At 42.6% G+C, this 19,658-nt stretch overlaps 1 long non-coding RNA gene across 1 annotated transcript; it reads right to left on the bottom strand.

Annotated features, from left to right (window-relative positions):
- Positions 1-12,569: 12,569 nt before the first annotated feature.
- Positions 12,570-18,035, bottom strand: LOC114786715 (uncharacterized). Its single transcript, XR_003749231.1, has 3 exons — positions 14,211-18,035; positions 13,841-14,121; positions 12,570-12,681 (listed from the first exon to the last, which is right to left on the bottom strand). It is a non-coding gene; the product is annotated as an uncharacterized LOC114786715 (long non-coding RNA).
- Positions 18,036-19,658: the final 1,623 nt, after the last annotated feature.

Here is a 19,658-nt window from a genome sequence, read left to right as displayed (position 1 = left end):
TCTGTCAGAACCACCATTAACTTTTTGGCAGTTTGAGCTCCAGTAACTCTTCTACTGAATCACACACACCTCGCACTCCCCACATGCACCAGTGAGCCTTCGCTCCCCATGACCCTGTCCATAGTTCACTGGTTTTCATCCATTGGACCACTGCAGAACATCCCATAATAGTTTTAGAGCTGCTATAATCCTACCATCAAACCACTGTTTGGCCTTTGTCAGCATCACTCAAATTCTTATGCTTGACAATATTTTATGCCTTCAAGATATGAACATATTAATCATATGTTGAGATATGATTAAGACAAAACATGATTCAGCTGATTTTGCATTACCCCTTCTTTACATTAAAAGGTGGGAAAAAAAGATTGGAAGTAAGACAGAATTCTTATGGACTATAGTAATTGTTATGGTTCTGCAATTACTGTGCCATGTTCTTCAGTACCAACAGCAAGTGAAAGGTTTTTCATTTTCTTCCGCGCTTTAGTTTGTTGTGGTGTAATAGCCGCTCTAAACATTTAATCGGGCCTATATTTCAGGCAATAATTAACACATAAACTTCTCAGGGCCTTGTCCTTCCTTTGTAAAGAAAGAAAATAAAAAGTCAAGCTAATGCGTCATTAGTGGATGGCCCATTACGAAGGAAAACACAGTCAAGCATGCTTGTTTGCCCATCAAAATTAATGCTATTGAATGGGCATCAAATTGAGGGATTTTCGCATAAAAGTGACCTCCGTTTAGATCAGAGACATCCTTTATCCTCATTACATTCCAGGTTTTGGCTGTTAAGAAGTTAATGAGCTGCAAGGGAGCAGTTTAGCGCGGCGTTTGGTCCAAGTTCCTCCTCAAGAGGCGGTATTTATGGCTTTTAGATGCTCCTGCTTTGTTCAATTAAGGGAAATGAAGCAGCCCCACAGAAATGTAGGCAAGAGGAGGTGACTGATAGCGGCGTTAATTAGAGTGCACCTTTGACAGGCCTGTTCTGTGGGTCGATACAGCAGACTGATGATGACAACACTTGGACTTGTTATGATGCCTGGGCTGCGAGTCAATGCTGCCAGCCTGTCTGGTGGTCATTAGGAAATCTCCATCCAGCCCTCCAGGTGCCTCATGTGTCAAGCCCCTGCTTGTGTGTAGAGATAAATGAGCATCTTGGGGCACAAAGTAGTGAAGTCTGATGTGAACCCATTAGAATATCACAAAAGTGAAAGTACAGGTGACGAGTATATTTATTACCAAGTTTGGCTTTCTTGCCAGATTTGACGGCTGACCCTTAATAAATGCCAGTCTCTTGACAGAAATGTTAAAGTCCTGCCTTTGTGATTTTGGTGTTCATTTTTTTCTATGTGGATTTATTGATTTTTTCTGTTCTTTTCCTGGCGCAAACAGTGATCTTGTATGTGACAGGTCAGAATTAATTCATTGGGGAATGGGCTACATGCTTCAGATGAAATGTGAACTCTCTGGCCTTTGTTGGGTGTGGAATGGTTCTCAGACACTTGTATAAAGTCTGATTTCCTGCAGACACAACCCTCAATGGGCAACTACAGAGTGGTAATAATGGTAAAATGAAAAAGAGGATGGCCCAATCCATGTTCATCTTTTGGAAATATTTGCAAGGCAATGCAAACCATGAATACTATGAACATTACAAATGTTCAAACACGGCTTGAGGCTCAGCACAGGGTGAAGAATATTAGAGAATTAATGTGTCTACAACCTGATTTGACAGGGTTGTAGTCCAATATCTAAAAAAATAAAAAAAAATTTCAGTCCCTACATTGTACATTTGTTGCTGTTGGAATCCTCTATATCCAATGCTGATGGAATGATTTGAATTGCTCTTGGAATTATTTATCACACTTCCAAAAGTTGCATGTTTGGATTCTCATGTTTTCCCCTAATATGCACATGCATATCTAATTAATACAAATAAAATATATCTCTTGTGAACAAATGCAGTCTAAATCCACCAACTCAGATTCTCAAATGCCGAGAAACTCGGATTTAGATGACGCATGTGATGCACATGTACATTATTTTGAAATAGAGACACGCTTATGCTGAAGCGCTCAATTAAGGGAGCAAAGTGCTTGCAATGTGTCCATCATGCACTCTGGTTGCTTCTTTTTTAGGTGGGCAGAGACTAGAAATCAGGTGTAGCCAGATTAGAATTCAAATTCAGATTCAAACACACACAGTACCATGTGACGTGGAGTTCATAGGCGTCTTTTGGTGTGCCATCTGTCATGTTGACGCGAGCTCTGCCCCCACGACCCCCTGAGTATTAGGGTTTGTGTCTGTGTGTAGTGTTGCTTGTAGCTGTGGGATCCCTGGTAAGTCCCAATCCCATAGTGTGCACCTGGCATTACCTCTCCCACACTTCCAGGTTGTGGGTGGCTCATCACGTTCCCTGTCCAGGTCCCTTCGGCATGGATCACTGGACACTGGAGTGACGAGGGTCAGGTGCGGCTTGTTGTGTCTAACCTGCTCCCCTCCTACATAAACCTTGTGCGATCTGGAGTTTACAGAGCTGTCCTCCAACATCAATCATTTACATGTACGACATTTTCCAGTGTGGCTTACAAGCAGTAGTTACGGGGACAGTCCCCCTGGAGCAACTTAGTTGTTTAGTGTCTTGCTCAGGGACACAAGGGTAGTAAGTGGTATTTAAACCTGGGTATTCTGGTTCATAGGCCAACAGGCTACTACCACTACAACCACATGTACCATACAGGATTGTGCATAGACACACGGACTTCCTGTGCCTGTCAGCTCAGCTTTCCATGTGTAGGACGTAGCGTCTAACCACAAGCCGCGGTGCCAGACTAGATGAATAACAGAGACAATGCCACTGACAGAGAAGACCTAATTCAGCGCTTGGTTCTTCTGCTTTGCTGATCACCTTTGGGATTGCCATTCAAAATAAATACAAAAATGATCTCTTATACAAAATAGAATTCAGAATTATACACCTCATAATCACAACGTGTAAAAGGTTTATTGGAAGTTTTGGCAAAAAATCACATAAGTATTCACAGCCTTTGCTCAATACTTTTTGAAAATGAAGCCACAAGCTTGGCACACCTATCCTTGGCCCATTTCACCCATTACTCTTTGCAGCACCTCTGAAGCTCTATCAGATTGCACGCCACCCCTCTACACAACACAGCAACTAACTATTACAGCTATTTTAAGATCTCTCCAGAAATCTTCGGATTCAAGTCACTCAAGGACATTCACAGAGTTTCACTGAAGCCAATTCTTTGATATCTTGACTGTGTTAATAATACATGCATAAATAATACATGCATTTGTAATGCCAACAACAGACTACACCAATTCTGTCCTCACTGCATTGGCAAAAGGTAAAATTTCACATAGACTATAAAATTTTACTAACATAAAAAGCTCAACATAGACTGGACCCTGATTACCTAAGTGACTTGAAAACAGAGTACTGCCCTAAACGAGAATTACACTTACAAGACTCTGGGCTCTTAGTGGCACCGAGAATTAATAAATTCTCAGCAAGTGGATAAGCTTTCTGCTACAGAGCGCCACCTTGGAACAGCCTGTTCGGAACTCAGATACAGTGTTAATATTAAGTACAAGACACATCTTTTTAGTCAAGAATTGCATAACAGTTAAAACTCACAAACACTATGATGCTCATTTCACCTAAGCTGTCCTAGATAGTCCACTTTTAGTGGAGTTTTTCCTTGTGTGCAGAAGGCTGGGGGTGTCAACTGCAGGGTCAGCCAAAGCCCATTGAGATATACTGTATGTGATTGTAAGAAATAAATGTTGTTGTTTTTTGTATTGGCCTGGTGATGAGCGGTGCCTGGTTTACTCCAAACATGACGCCTGGCATTCACACCAAAGAGTTCAATCTATTTCTCATGGTCTGAGAGTCCTTCAGGTGCATTTTGGCAAACTCCAGACAGGGCTGCCATGTGACTTTTACTAAGGAGTGGCTTCCGTCTGGCCGACCGATTGGTGGATTGCTTCAGAGATGTTTGTTCATATAGAAGTTCCTCCTATGTCCACAGAGGACCTCTGGAGCTCTGACAGAGAGATTGTCACTTCTTGGTCACCTTCCCGACTAAGACCCTTCTCCCCCATTCGCTCTGTTTAGATGGCCGTCCAGCTCTGGAAAGATTCCTGTGGTTTTGAACTTCTTCCACTTATGGATGATGCAGGCCACTGTGCTCATTGGGACCTTCAAAGCACCAGACATTTTTCTGTAACCTTCCCCAGATTTGTCCAGCCGAGACAATCCAATCTCGGCTGTCTACAGACAATTCCTTTGACTTCAGGCATGGTTTGTGGGACACTGTTGGACCTTATATAGACGGGTGTGTGCCTGTCCAAATCAGGTCCAATCAGCTGTTTTTTCCACAGATGGACTCCAACTAAGCTGAAGAAACATCTCAAGGACGATCAGGGGAAAAAAGATGCACCTGAGCTCAATTTTGTGCTTCATCGCAAAGGCTGTAAATATTGATGTACATGTGCTTTCTCTGCTTTTTTTTATAAATTTGCCAAAACCTCAAGTAAAATTTTCATGGGCTCTTTATTGGGTGGTGTGTGTAGAATTCTGAAAATCAGTAAATCCGTTTCGGAATAAGGCTGTAACAAAATGTGGATAAAATGATGCGCTGTGAATATTTCCTGGATGCACTGTATATCATTTTAGCAAATCTAGTTTAAAAAATGATTGGCAGCACGAATGACTACATGAAATATGTGCGCTAAAGGGTTGTGAACCATAGTGTGTTATTTCACAGTCCTGCGCCTTCAGTTTTGCTTTATAATGTAAAAAAGCAAGACCCATTTTTAAGTAGGTGAGTCCAAACTCATGACTGGTACTGTATTTAGATAGAACTCCACTGTTTGCTCTGGAGAAACGTCTGAGCACCACAGAGCTCTACTTTTATCCAGCTGTGTGTCTTAATGAGGAAAACACCCTCTAAGGAGTTCACACTTCTTCTCCATCTCAGCTTAACGAGGGAACCGGGTGTCCCTCTCAGATCCCAGTGTCCCCATTTGAACTGGGCGAAATATCACAGCAGATTAAGGACCAAAGTCTTTACTCATCCAGTGGCTCCTGAGTACTGCACCGTGTTTCGAGTCTACATTAATGGTATGGCGAACGGTGAGTAATGTGCTTGGCCTGCTCGCTGGCTGACTCACGGCCTCCTGTCTCATTGGGCCAGTTAAGGTTTGTTGACACTGGGGAGCTCAGGCACTTGTGTGCTCTGGACATGTCAGAACAGTGAATGGTGAAATCCAATCTTGCTGAGTTTCTGTGATATGAAAATACACAGCACCGCCCTGTGTGCTGAAAGGTAATAATTGAATCTGACAGACTCTTTATGCGCTTTAAAAATAACGACTGAAATTTGTTTTTTCTGCCTCAAACTGATTTGCAGCTTTGGAAATAGCTAAATTCATTTCGAGGAAGGACCTGGAATGTTAACACTGTGACACCTCTTTCACCCAAAAAGGCTAAAGCTTCAGAGGATGAATTAATATGCTTAGATTTCTCCACCCAAACATTAAACATGTTTAACAATCTGAAGTTTGACCTTCATTTCATCATATTGCAGGAAGGCCAGAGAAATTTTCTATGCTTTACATCATTTTGGCTGTGACTGACAAAATAATAATAATATATTTTTTTTTTGTTTTGTGTGATTTTTATTTATTTATTTTTGTTCAAATGAGATTTGGACAATCAAGAATAAATGGGCTGGCTGTTTAAAAGAAACGCCTCTGCTGTTCAGCCAATTTTCTGTCTGTCAGAAAACAGTGACAGTGCAATAAAAAGAATATTGACCCCTGACAGCTTCTCACATCTAATTTGCAGTAAAGATGTGTATTTATGATGCTCCACATGCGATGGTCCACTGACACTGATTCAAAACATCACGTCTTGTTTTTTTTCTCCCCATAAAATTGCGCTATATCATTGCAGTGCCCTGTGGTTTGGTTTCTCATCGAAATGCATATTGGCATATCAATAGTGACATCTGAGATTTACACAGAAATGTGTTTTTTTCTCTTCCTCTTGTCCTTGGTAAAATATTAAATGTAGCTATCTTCTGTTTGCAAAATAAAAACAAGGTTTTTTTTTTAGATTCTCACACTCTCCTTAATCACTGCAGCCATCTAGCACAGTTTGAATTCTGTTACAGTTCATGTGTCGAGTCGAAGCAGGGAGTGTGTGGACAAGCTCTGAGACTTCCCCAATAGTTACCTGTTATTTAATTCCCCTCAACCTTACCATGTCTGGTTGGAGAAGTGAAAGGGAAGTGATTGTGAAACACTGCAGCACACAACAAAATATGTCCTCTGCTTTAAACCACCACCCTTGGCGAGCAGTGGGCAGCCATGACAGGCGCCCGGGGAGCAGTGTGAGACGGTGCTTTGCTCAGTGGCACCTTGGCGGTTCGGGATTCAAACTGGCAACCTTCTGATTATGGGGCCACTTCTTTAACTGCAAGGCCACCACTGCCCCCTGAAGAGTTGTGAACAGTGACAAGGTAACAGAAAATGGAGCTCATTACATGACCTCCAGTACCTGTGTGGTACACAAACACGCCACCCCTCTACACAACACAGCAACTAACTATTACAGTTTGTCTTCCAACAGTAATGAAAGTGACCCCTGTATGAAGCTGCAAGATGTGGGCGTCCTTGGGAGAGGCCTGAAGTTTCTTTGTGGAAGTCCATCCAGTAATGTTTGGGTAAGATGCAGAGAGTAATGAAGGCGCGGTCAAACTAATTAATGCAGTGGCGAGAAACCTGCAGGCATAGCCCGAGCCAACGAGCCGCTACGCTCATTCAGCTCTGCTCATTCCCGCTCTCCGGCTGTGGTCCGGTACCTTAATCAACTGCTGAATGTCTGGAGAGAGACTTGGGGATGAATATCCCATTAAATTGTGAATCTGTTCTGCCAACGTCTCCCCATAGATGAACAGCAAAAAAAGACAAATGTTAGTTGTTTGACCTACAAAACATTCCTTTCCTGTGCTGTCTGTAGTATAAATGTATAATTTTATGCAATTTCCAGAATTTCCTGTTTAACTAATTTTTTAAATCTAACTACATGCAACTACTTTCCCTATAAGTTGAAATTCAGATCCAGGAGTGACACTTCAGGTGATTTTTCTCTCCTACCGCAATGGAAAGTGTCTGATTAGTCTTTATTGGCCTAGCGGTCAAGGAAGCGGCCCCGTAATCAGAAGGTTGCCGGTTGACTCCAGAGCCACCAAGTTGCCACTGAGGTGCCACTGAGCAAAGCACCGTCCCCACACACTGCTCCCCTGGTACCTGTCATGGCTGCCCACTGTCATGGCAGAAACGCCTTAGCTGCATGTCCACAGTTAGAAAAACACGGGTACTGGGTGCACGACTGGTTTAATGACAACTAATATGTACCATCTATGCTAAGGGCAGCCACGATCTAGGGGTGCATCTTGGATCATCTTGGATCATTTTGCTGAATTTCCTCATAGATCATATCAATTACTGTTGATGAACTCTAAATGATGAAATGGGATGGTTGTTCGGATCCATCACAGGTCTAATAGCTAATAGTTAATATATTAAGATATTTTGGTTAAGTAATGCATCTGAATATCATCATTTATGCATCATTTAGCTCGTCTACTTTTTTGACATCACGGCTTTAAACAAAAATCCCTCCTGTGTGCTGAGTCCGGCTCGGCTCTGTTGATTTCACCGCCGAGGGTGAATTGGGTTATTATGAAGGGCAGCCATCACCGCTGGGAGTTGTTAAAGAACCACAATCCATCATCTCTCCAGACAGACTGAGAGAGAGAGATCGGGCCCGGCCTGACAGCGAAATGCGCCGGGGGACGGCGCCGTTGTCCTCGGCTTTGGAGAGGACAGCCGAGACAATTTAATCCTAAAGAGAGAACATTTACGGGCGCGACGCTGCCGCTACGTGTGGCATCATTGTTTTTTTTAAAAGCGCACTGCTGTTCACATGCCGTTCCGAGCGAGATGCTCCGAGTCGGTTGATATGGGAAAGTGTAATGAAAAATGTCATTGTGAGCTCACTATGGCTTACTCATGCTTTCTGATGTGGCCGTGCTCCGCCTAGTGCTTGCTTTAAGCTGCGCCCGGGGTTGACCGGGCGTCCAGACGGTCCCGGAGAGAGAGAGACGCACCATCAGGCTCAGTGAATCAGAAATGGAGAGCACTGTGTCATAACAATATAAATCTCTCTCTTCCCCAGGGACTGCGCCTCCCCGCCTGGCCTGTCTCCCTCAGCCTTTTACATTTCTTTCCAAAGTTGGGCCGGGCGGACTCAGAATTCACAGTGTTTTCTGGAAATGAAAGCCTTAGGGGCTTTTTTTTTTTGTTCTTAAGCAAGAGATTAAGAAACTGCAAATTGACTAGAGTGGGGAAAAAAACCCAAACAAATTACTATAGCTGCTTAACGGCGACGCAATTAAGAGAACTGGATAAATCACTCGTATTTGAAATTTCAGACATCCTATTTAACTGCTCGTCTCTCAAAAGGCAATTTAGCTATTTAATTAGCATGATTATTTCTACAAATCTTACAACTCTGTCTCGTTGTGTTTACATTTTTAATGATTTCAAGTATTCTGTTGCGACTGAGACTTTTTTTTAAATAGTATTTGTCGCAGTGCGGTGTAGGGTATTCTACGTACAAACAAACAAACAAACAAACAATAAAAAACAAAATTTCTTTTTTTATGCAATGCTTTCAAATTTATTAAAAAAAGTATCTTCATGCAGCAAAATGCAACAAGCCCAACTGAAGGGCAGGAAGCTCCTGAAGATGAATGGAGAGGAGAACAATACGAGATGAAGAGCATCAGCGTCTCACGATGATGAGCTCTGGCCCTGCCGCAGGTGCTGATCAGATTAAGGAGCAGAAGCAGAAGGGCTGCTGTGTGTGTAAAGAGTGAGGAAACATAATGAGCCAGGAGGTCCACGGCAAGTCCTGGGGGAGCTCAGGACGTGGATGAAGATCTACACCGTGCGAACTGAACATGGCAGATGTGACAAGGGCGGGGCGTGACACGGTGTGTTGCAGCCTGCTGGGCCGTGGCTGGAGAGACCCTGTTCACCTGCACTTAGTTAAAGTGTGCTGGGGTAGACTGGGAGATGGCCTCTCTTGTCATTTAAAGTAGTTAGAGGTGTCAGACGTTGTTATACTTTACGCCGCATGCCTCATGACTTTTTTCGCCTGGACACTTGAAGGGCCTGGCAGTTGTTCATGAATATTTGCAGTCATGGTGTGACTAATGCTCACAGAGTCGATGGGCCAGCTGAGTCCCAAGTAGCAGAAAAAAAGAGGGCGCCCAAATGACCTTTTCACATTCTCATTTGGTGGCCTTTTTTCTTTGGAAAAAAAAATTGTTATCAGATAATTTGATCAGGCAATGGAATAAAAAAAAAACTGCAGGTATCACACTCGAGGGGGAAGGAGAGGAAATTATGATCTCCGAGGGGTTGAAACAAAACAGAACAGTTTATGGTAGGGGGATACAAAAGGGAAAAATGCACAGGGCAAAAATAATCCACCACGCCATGTTCTGAAGGTCTTGTATGGCACATCAACAGTCATTTGAAAAAAACACAAACAGTAGCACATACCAGCATGGAGACACGGAGGACACACTCGCCTATGAAACAGAAGACCTAGGTTCAAATACTGATTGTAAGTCGCTCTGGATAAGGGTATCTGATAAATGCTGTAAATGTAAATGTAGGTCTGTTGACTCCAGATCATGCAGGGATTTTATCTGGGAAACCAGCCGCAACTGGCGCTCCTTAAACCTGGGAGGATTCCTATTCATGCTGAAGGGCCCTAGGAAGGATACCCCGGAAGAGCAAGAGAGGTAATGCCAAGTGACGCAACAGGAGGCTATCCCAACAGGAACCCCAGAAATATGCATTGTGTAGACATAGAGTGACAAAGGACACAATTGGCTCCGGGTGATGGCTACAGCTGAAGCCAATTCTGACAGCTGTTAAAAATCTCTGACTCCGCCCCTCTGCAGGGACGGCATTTTCGTGGACTCTGTCATGAAGTTGACCTTGAAAAGTTGTATGTGTATTTTGAGTTCTGGCAATCGCCACATGCCTGCTGGTTTGTTTGTGTTTTTCCCTTATTCCCCATTTTCGGCCATCGCGTCTTGTTCATTTGTGTTCCTTAATAAAATCTCTTTACCAGTATGTCCCGACTCTGCGCTTCCCTCCCCCGTCAGCTCGCTGTCGTGATAAAAGGGAGGTATATTTGATTAATCTGTCTTCAGAGTTGCTTCATGACTGCTTTGTTCACATCAAAAAGCCTTGATGAGATGCTCATAAATGGCGATAATGGTTTTGTGTTTTTTTTTTTTTTCCCAGCCACGGTTTCAGTTCTGAAGTACATTTTAGACAAACAGTTAATAACAGCTATTTTAAACTTCCCTGCAGACCATGTTCGTTTTTTTCAGGATCTTATATATTTGTTCACTGTATGTCCCTTGTGGAAAATCTAAATCAGCTTAAAAAGTCTATCAGGGCAGCATTGCCCCATGGCGCTAATTTAATGTTGGCCTGGCTCTGAATGTGGAAACATTTAAGTAAAATAAATAAAAAGACATTATAATCCAAGCTTCAGGCCCCACCATCCCAAACGACAGCTGACTCCATTCATCATGCTGGTGGTGTCCCTGGGAGCCGATGACATACGTCTAGGCTCCCCATAAATTCCAGGCAAATAAAAGGGATGAGATTACATCATGAGCAGAGCACTGTTGTCACCATCCAGCAGCACCTAATGACACCAGGCTCCATATCCGAGGGAAAGGCTACTGCGCCTGCCGGCCCCTCTAACCTGCTCCTGGCACTGAAAGCTGTCTGTTTGGGTTCCGCCAAGCGTCTTCTGGGGTTTGCGTTTGTAACCAAAAGACACAGGACCAATTCATGTATGATTCGACAAAATGCATGCATTTATAGAGCCAGATGTCATGAAACTCGCAATCGGACACAGATTTATAAAATAAAACCTCAGGAAACATTGAGTCCATTACCTCCAAGCACAGTGGGTCACGGTCAGCTCTTAGTCTAGATTATAAGTGAGCAATTGTGTGTACAGAGCAAATTTTACAGAGAAACGTTTCTTTTTTGCGGGAACCATTTTCCAGGAAGTAGTTGTTAAGGTAATCAGCACTAATGTCCCCGAAAGATCAGTTGTATTGAATAAAACTTATTACACTGATTACAGTGTTTTTCCATTTTTCCATCCCTCAACCTTTTTTCAGGTCCTCTGAAACAGTACGTCCGTTAATTGTGTAACCCTTTTTGCTTTTTGTTGGAATAATGACATTTCAGACAGTCAGCGGTACAGAATGCTGATGGAAAAATAAAACAAAAAACCCTGTATGTTGCAATGAAATGTCAACATCTGCCGTAATTAACACAACAGCACAAACAAGAAAATTAAAAAGTGCCAACTGAGGTTTCCCTGCAATGTTCACTCGGACAAGGCAACAAACAGCAGTAGCACTTTACTGTGACAGAGTTATTGAAAACTGTGTGTTGTGATTGGCTGAAAGTCATTACAGGTAAGGTCGATGTCATACTATCGGCATTCTGGGTTCTTTAGCCCACTGTAATGACAAAAATTGGCATCCAGTACCATGGACGGCTCTTCTTTATTCAGTAACGACATGTTATTAATGCAGCAACTACATGGAATACAGACCAAGCGATGGACCGCAGGTGTTTTCTTTTAACTAGCTTTACTTTACTTACTGCAAGTTATGACTTTTTTCAAGTTTTAATTTAATACTAGCCATTTCCATTTATTTCCATTCATTCCAGAATATTTTTCTATTGACCCTGTGACATATAGAATATACAGAGCTAAGAATGGTATTAGATATAGACCTGGTCTGCATCATCATTAAATGTAATGGCTTATTATTCATCAAATGAGGCCTGCTGTTGTCAATAATATTATTTACTGTTATATTCTGCTCCTGCTACTGACATACATCGTCCCTTCAGAGTGATCTGACTCTCCACAGAAAAAGTCTGGCAACCATTGATTTGTACTTATTCTACTGTGTTTATTTTATTTTGTGGCTAGTTTCAGGTTATACCACACAGAGACAGTCATAAAGCTTCAGGCTGCTGAGCTCTGTCTCAGGGAAATGGTTCTCAATCACGTTTTTCCCTCTTTTCTAACCCAGCCCTGTATTACATGACCCAAGTATGGTTTCTGAGCTCAAACCAAACAATGTGGGCTGACAGAAAGAAAGAAGACAGAAAAAAGAAAAGACAGAAACCCTCCACTTTATGTGGATGTAGTTTATTCAGAGACCACTGTCTGAAAGGGCTCTCAAAACACCCAGGAGGTAGGGTCAATAAATGAATGCTACCCCCACAGTCAATCCACTGCCTTCACAGGGCTCCACAATCAGATTCCTGCCACTCTGGAACACACACATTGCAAAACAGGTGAAACTGGTGCGGAACTTGGCTGCGTTGCGTTCAGTTTTGTTTCAAGGTTCTGGTGCACTGAATGATGAGACGCAGTCTGGATCACGGGACAATCTCTGCAGTCTGGTTTATTTGACAACTCTCTGCTCCTGCTGTTCCAGCTTGGAAATAAAAGGGCTGCTGCTCCCACATGGAACGAACACAGCAATCAGAAACTCAAACTATATACAACAAACAAAACTATTAGAAAAATCACATTCAAAATAATATTAAACAAACTTATAATACAGCAACATAATAAATAGAAACAGAAAATTAAAGTAAAAGACAAGATGGCAAAAGATACTGAGCAAGCACTTCTGACCCGCAGGGAAACTGACGCAAAATCTAAAGCACTTAGCAAGGACTCATGGGAAACAATGAAATAAATCCAAGCAAAGACAGTATTCTTGTGTAGTTATACACAATAAACATATATACAAATATACACTTGCTGTATACACAGAATGTATACAAGAAACGTCTGACCTCTGTAACCAACAAAGGTTTTGCCATCAAGTGCTAAAGTGCATTTTGTGAAAGGGATCAAAAACTTAATGAAAAAGGAAATCAATTTATAACTTTGTTGAAATGCATTTTTTTTATATTGTTCTGTCTCTTACTGTTCAAACAAATCTAACATTGAAGTTATTGACTGATTATTTATTTGTAAGCAGCCATGAATCTGGAGCAGGAAAGAAGATGTAGCTGCATGACTTTTACCTGTCCCACCAAGTCCCACATGGTGCAAATGAAGTCTTTTTAGAAAGATACCAGTTGTGAGATCCACTTAAGCAAATTGACTTTAAATTGACTGAAGCTGTTTATATGTGAATGAAACTTGAACGTTTTTTTTCTCTTCATAATCGAGTCTTTCGAATCATTAACTCCTAAGTGACACATGCCATGTCCATTGAAGGACTGTGTTAGCCTCCAACATTTCATTTCAGCGTGCATGTGCCTGAAGGCCCTGGCTCATCAAAGCCTTTTTCTCCAGCAAGGACAGGAGATAAAAACTGGCCTCACAGCCCCAATTTCCCTTCCTTCAGACTCCGCAGTGTTCTTGTGCTACACTCATATAGAATCCCGAACGCGGGATTAAAGACCGAGAAGGTCGAGAATTACATGACAGAGCACATGCATGTGGCCAGACTCGTGTGTATGCATGAACAGTCACGATTCATCTCTGGGCTACATCTTCTGCTTTAACTCGACAGGGGCTACCGGAGAACGAACCGTCAGCATTGTGGCCTGACAGGGGATCAGTCACAGATTAATACCTTTGTGCAGTAAATCTCACCTCCTCCTACAGTCTCAGTCTGGACCTTGAAACCTGCCGCCCCCACGCACCTCACTTCCTCGATCCACGGACTGAATCCGCAGGCCTAATCCAATGTTTATGTAACATCTCCGGTGACTGATGTCCATGGCTGTCCCCTGGGGTTCCTTCCTGCCCTGGGTCTGGGGCGACCGAATTACACACGCTGCCTCTTACTCATGCTTTATACCATATGAAGTATCGCTTGTACAGCCAACCTTGGCCCCAACGAGTCCTGTTGAAGACAGAAGTTGCTGGAGCGCCTGCTGGAGATATTGGTGAATACATGAATTGATAAGGAGAAGAAGATGAAGGCATCAGAATTATCCAAGCCGATTGAATTTGTCCTTACCGTTTCTCCGCCGCATCCATTTGCCTTCTCTCTATGCTATGTTGGGTAAGAGCAGACGCTCCAACTTCTGCCGTTAGCATGCATAGCATTACCATATTTCACCATTTCTAAAGGCCATCGCTTCTCTTAACAGAGCCAGGGAGCCAAATTGTCTGCACATTTGAAAGATACCAAGCCTTGGGCCTTTCATCACATGAATCTGCAAGGTGCTGAAAAAAAGTGAGCAGAGACACACACACACACACACACACACACACACAGACCTGCACAGGCAGAAACAAAAACCTACAGTTGTTCTGGTAAAGGAGGTAATGATTACGCACCAAGCCATTACCGCTAATGAGGGAGTCAGGAACTGACAACAATGTGCACTGGGCCTTGCGAAAGCCGATTGTGCTGAACTCCTCCAGGTCATCGAAATATCATTATTTTCGACTTATTATCACTTCTTTTTTGTTATTATGCTAATTTATGGCTTGCCCTGTGCCTCGGACCACATTACTGCCTCAGTATGTGGTGTTACTTTATTATGGGCACAATTCATGGACAGCTACACGGTTAGTTTTGTATAAAGCATGAAGCTTCAGATTTAATGACTAAAGAAAAGACTGATAGGAGGATCACGGTTCACCATTTTGTATTTTGGGTGGGGAGCTGGGCTCTAGAGCAGCTCTCGCCGGGGAGCGTAAAACTTGAACGTCAATAATAAAGAGAAATAAATATAAAATGAGAGCTTCTTGAGATGTTTATGTTTCTTTTTTTTTTTTAATCTTTCATCTATCCAGCCGATATCTCTCGCTCTAAGTCACCCATCCCTGGTGTCCCGATATCGCTGTCCAGACGGCACTCTCTGATGAAGAGACAATGCGCACTCGGCCCTGCACACCCGCCGCCTTTGAAGAATACGATGCGGCACAGAAAATCAATTTCCCATTGACCCTGGCCCTATTCCACACTGCTTTTGTGAAACGCGTGCTCTGGTCTGGCTGGGCGACTTTGCAGATTGTTTCGTGATGAGCTTCGAGGTTTACTTGGCCTCTCCGCTGAAGTGCAAGACACAAAGACATTTATCTTTCTCTTGCCGTGTCTGTGCTATCCTCACATAAACACACTCAGTGATCCCATAAGCTGCAAATCAGACATTTTCGTTCCCCTTTTACATTTTTGGCGACCTGTGCCTATAAGACTTTGCATTTGTTCTCAGAATGGCCGATGCACACACAGAGAAATAAAGGTACACACAGGGAACAATATTAAACCTCCAGGTACAAAACTGTTCCTTTCAGTTGATTGTTCCTCAAAAAGGTCCTTTGTGATACCATGTTGTACCTTGTAAAAGTACATGATTTGGGAAAGTACATAGTTGTACCCATGAACCTGCACCACATGGAAATGATCCCAATTAAGCCCAATGTACCAAGAAAAATGTTTGTAAATTGCTGAATTTCAGTCGCACAATAGTGATAGAATGGATAGTGGATTTGACCAACTTTTCCCCAAATGTGGCTGATGTTCATGTTTGTAAAAGTATTTTTTTTCACAGCTCACAGACAGACAGACATAGCAGCGTCTTTAACCTCCAGCTCCCTTTTGCTGACCACTACATCATATTTATAAAGGTACTTCCATTTCTCTGTGTGCAGGTGTGAGGGACCCGTTGATCAGAATGAATGTCTTACCCACGGACCTCCTAACGTGCCACTGTAAGGAAATGCAGAAAACCTTTTTCACATGGTGCACAAATGTCAAGGTAAAGACTGATTCATCTTCAGTTGCCTTGGCCGGGCTGTGACAGGCTGCTTCTAGATTTACATAATCTAAACAAGCAAAACATGACAAGACAAAGAAGGAGAAAAGAGCAGAGGCAGGGAGAGATTAAGGCAAAGAAGAAGAAATATCACAGAACACATGAGAGGGTTTATGCCACTGAAAAAACATTAGAAATATGAAACTTAGAAAAAAAATATACTTCATGCGTTTTCATGCTAATAAAGAGTTTATAGTATTATTGATATGTTCAGAACATTGGACATCTTATAACATTCAGGTGGGGGATATCACTATATCATGTTGTCAGGATCCGGTCTGGAAGGGGCTACTCCGGGTCCAGAGTTCGTTCCAGAGTTTCCTGATTGTTTTAGCCTGTATGATTGTATGAAGCTGCCCTATTCGTGTCTGTTCACCATCAGGTCTTGTTACATGTCCTGTTCCCCATGTATTAAACCCCTGTGTTGTGACATAGTACGTTTGCATGTCCAGCCAGCCTGACACATGTATTTCTGCCAATCCCAATCTCATGTAAATGGGGAGGGTTGTGAAGGACTCCTGGGGTAAAACTTTTTCCCGGTCAGTTGTGCTGATAGCCACACCGGTAGGACACTCGGTAGGACACTCGAAAGTCTAAAATAATTTGGTGCTAGAGCCCTGACTTTGGCTGTAGATCTCCTTCCAATTTGCCAATTATATTGTATGTGATTTTGGCCTATACATGTTGTTGCTGTTAAAGCTTTTGAAATTGCAACTAGCAACCTCTTGCGTCTTACTGTTTATTCCATTTAGTGATTTTGCATGAACATAACAGAATCTGACAACAACTCTCACATCAAACGATTCCACTGATATATAAAGGAAATCAGCTCTGAAGGTGAAACGGATTTGCGCTCCATGTTCATAATCAATCAGACGGTACCTGGCTGCACCCCCACCGGTCTGGCAGGATGGCGGGTTCCGAACCCCAGTTCCTGGCCCGTGGCCCTCTCCTGGAGTAATTGCCCGAGTATTTTCCCTCGCGTGATTGAATTCATCAGGCCTGCTTTGTGTGCGCTGCGCCGGAGAGGGAGGGCTGCCAAGCCACTTATTTATATTTATGAATTCGCACTGTTTGCCCCCGTGTGAAATAATGGGTCATTCCGACACAACATGGAGCGCCGGGTCTGAATTTCAAATGGATTTCCAGTTTCGCACCACTGAACTCCATGAATGCTGAGCACACAGAGAAGGAGAGGGAGGGAGAGTAGCGGGGAGTAAATAAGAGTGGGCGGGAGCAGGAAGAGGAGGCCGATAAAGCAAATGAGAGAGACGGCGAAACAGAGGGAGCGGGATGAAGATACGGTGAGAGGCATTAGGAGGAAAAATACATGAATAAATGAAATGAGGAGATCACTAGGAAATATAGACGGATTTGGGGATGACTGGGAAGTCTATCCAGCATGGATGTTAATTATTTTAAAAATATGTTGCCAGAGGTTTGATTGCCTCCATTGGCTCCTACTTTGGTGAACTGTCCTGCTTATTACCGTTTCCTGTCAACCTGCCTTCAATTATTATTATTATTATTATCGTTATTATTCCAATCATTTTCATTATTATATACAATGGGGAAAATAAGCTTCTGATACACTGCCAACTTCTCAGGTTATCAGGTTCTCACTGTAAATGCATATCTTACAATAAATAAATAATGTTTTTCTATCTGCATATTAGATAAAGCACTGTCCTTTGTTGCTTTATAAGTTTTCTATTTTTCTCTCTCTCCTTCTTTATCTTTGTCACCACTTTCTTCCTCTCTTTATTATTTTTCACATCATTCACAAATTATTGTTGTTATGGAAGAGTTTCTAGAATTGAATTTTTTATAGAACATCATGAAATAAATGCATTTTTTTTTTTTTACTTATTACCGTTTTGATTCATGGCCTTGTTGAAAGCATTGGGTCTGTTAATGATGATTCAATATTGATTCAGTTTTGACCAGCATTTTTCATTTTTCTGAATGTATATTGTATATTTATATGCATTTGCATTTAAGTGACAGTTCATTGAACAGATACTTTAGGAACATGGTTTTGGATTTTGCTTGTCAAGAGCCAATGAATTATACATTCTTCTGTAGTCCTTCACACAAATGTTCCCTGCTGTAGCGCTGTGGTCGGGGTGATGCTGCCATAGCAGAATGCCTGCAGCTTCGGGTGTCTATACATCAACCCAATCAATACAGGCAAATTTACATTTTAAAATATGCATTTGTGCTTGTTCACACCAATTCTCTGATGTTCGCTTAAGTGGGAAGAAACACGAGCAGCATAGTGCAAAGCATGGCGGCCAATAAAAGCCACAGACAGAGGCAGACACCTGAACAGGTCAAGAATCGACCTCTTCCATCATCACAGCTCGAGCTCACAGGCTTTCTTCTGGAGCGGACAGGAGCCTGTCACCCTGTCACTCTCTGCTCCAAAGCACCGAGCACACAGGTGCGCTCAGGAAACTGAGCCATGCACACACACACACAAACACACACACGCCTTGTTGGGTTCTCCCTGGGCTGTGACTGGCTGTGACAGTGGGAGGATTTCTGGATGAACTTTGCTCAGACTCACCCGGCACAGATTGGCACCTCAAATCACACCTGGGTACCTTGGCCAAAATCATGAATAAAATAAAAAAAAACACCAGACAAGCAAATAAATGAATGATCGGGACTCAGAGTCCATTAACTTTTATGGAAAGTACTTCTCAAACTCAGTAATGTTAGAGGAATTTGAAGCCAAGATGCTGGACAAGGAGATGAATTATATGATTATTGTCAGAGAACTCACCAGTTATGACAGGTACTAGTGTCTGTAATGACACATGGTGTCATGTTATTGCATGGTAGCCTGTGCTGTCACATAGACAATGTGACAGGAAACCCAGTATGATGCTGTCATTAGTGTGCAAAAAGTAAAAAACAGGGTGAATCTTGGCCTAGCAAAAAGTGACAGTGACCAAGAAAACTTCAGAGGGTGTGTTGGGATCAGACCGGGTTCTTACTCCCCATTACCTCCAGATATCCCACCCAGCATTGATACGATTGCTAGTATCAGATCAAATACAAAGATGTTCATGCTTATTTTTTAACCCTAGGTGTACTAATGCATGACCTTGAACAAACAAAAAAGTAAATATTAGAGTGTCTTCTTTTTTCACAACTTTTTCAGTCAAAATGGCACAGGGTGCATTTATGACGTTAAAGTTATTGAGATTTATACTGGTGTGTGCTCATTTTGAAATGGGGGAAAGGAGCATTAATGTGTGTACGCACCATCTCTAATATTTCTTCTGTACTAGACTAGATGATTTAAAAATGTGTTAGGAAATCATGAGTGAGCACATCCGTTTCAGAAAGCCCAGGGCCGGTTGCTCCATTAGTCTTGGGCTTGTTAACACTTACGCAAAGCCTCATTTTTAGTTGGTTTGTTTATCTAATGGGTTTTCTCCTCACCTAATGAGCAGGACGTTGCCTCTCGCCTGCTTCGGAATTGTCATCGGATGCCAACGACCCCTGTCTTCCAGTGAAGGCTGTGACCGAAGGGACGGAACAAATTGGATCTCTAAGGGAGTGGCTGGACCCGCTCAGGTGCTGTTGTTGGTGGTATTACGCCATTTGTCCATCACCAGGGCTCCAGCGAT

The sequence above is a fragment of the Denticeps clupeoides genome, chromosome 3 (assembly GCF_900700375.1).
Source record: "Denticeps clupeoides chromosome 3, fDenClu1.1, whole genome shotgun sequence".
Lineage (NCBI taxonomy): Eukaryota > Metazoa > Chordata > Actinopteri > Clupeiformes > Denticipitidae > Denticeps > Denticeps clupeoides.
The sequence above is the reverse complement of the archived record's forward strand: the minus strand, read 5'-3'. Positions and strand labels throughout refer to the sequence as shown.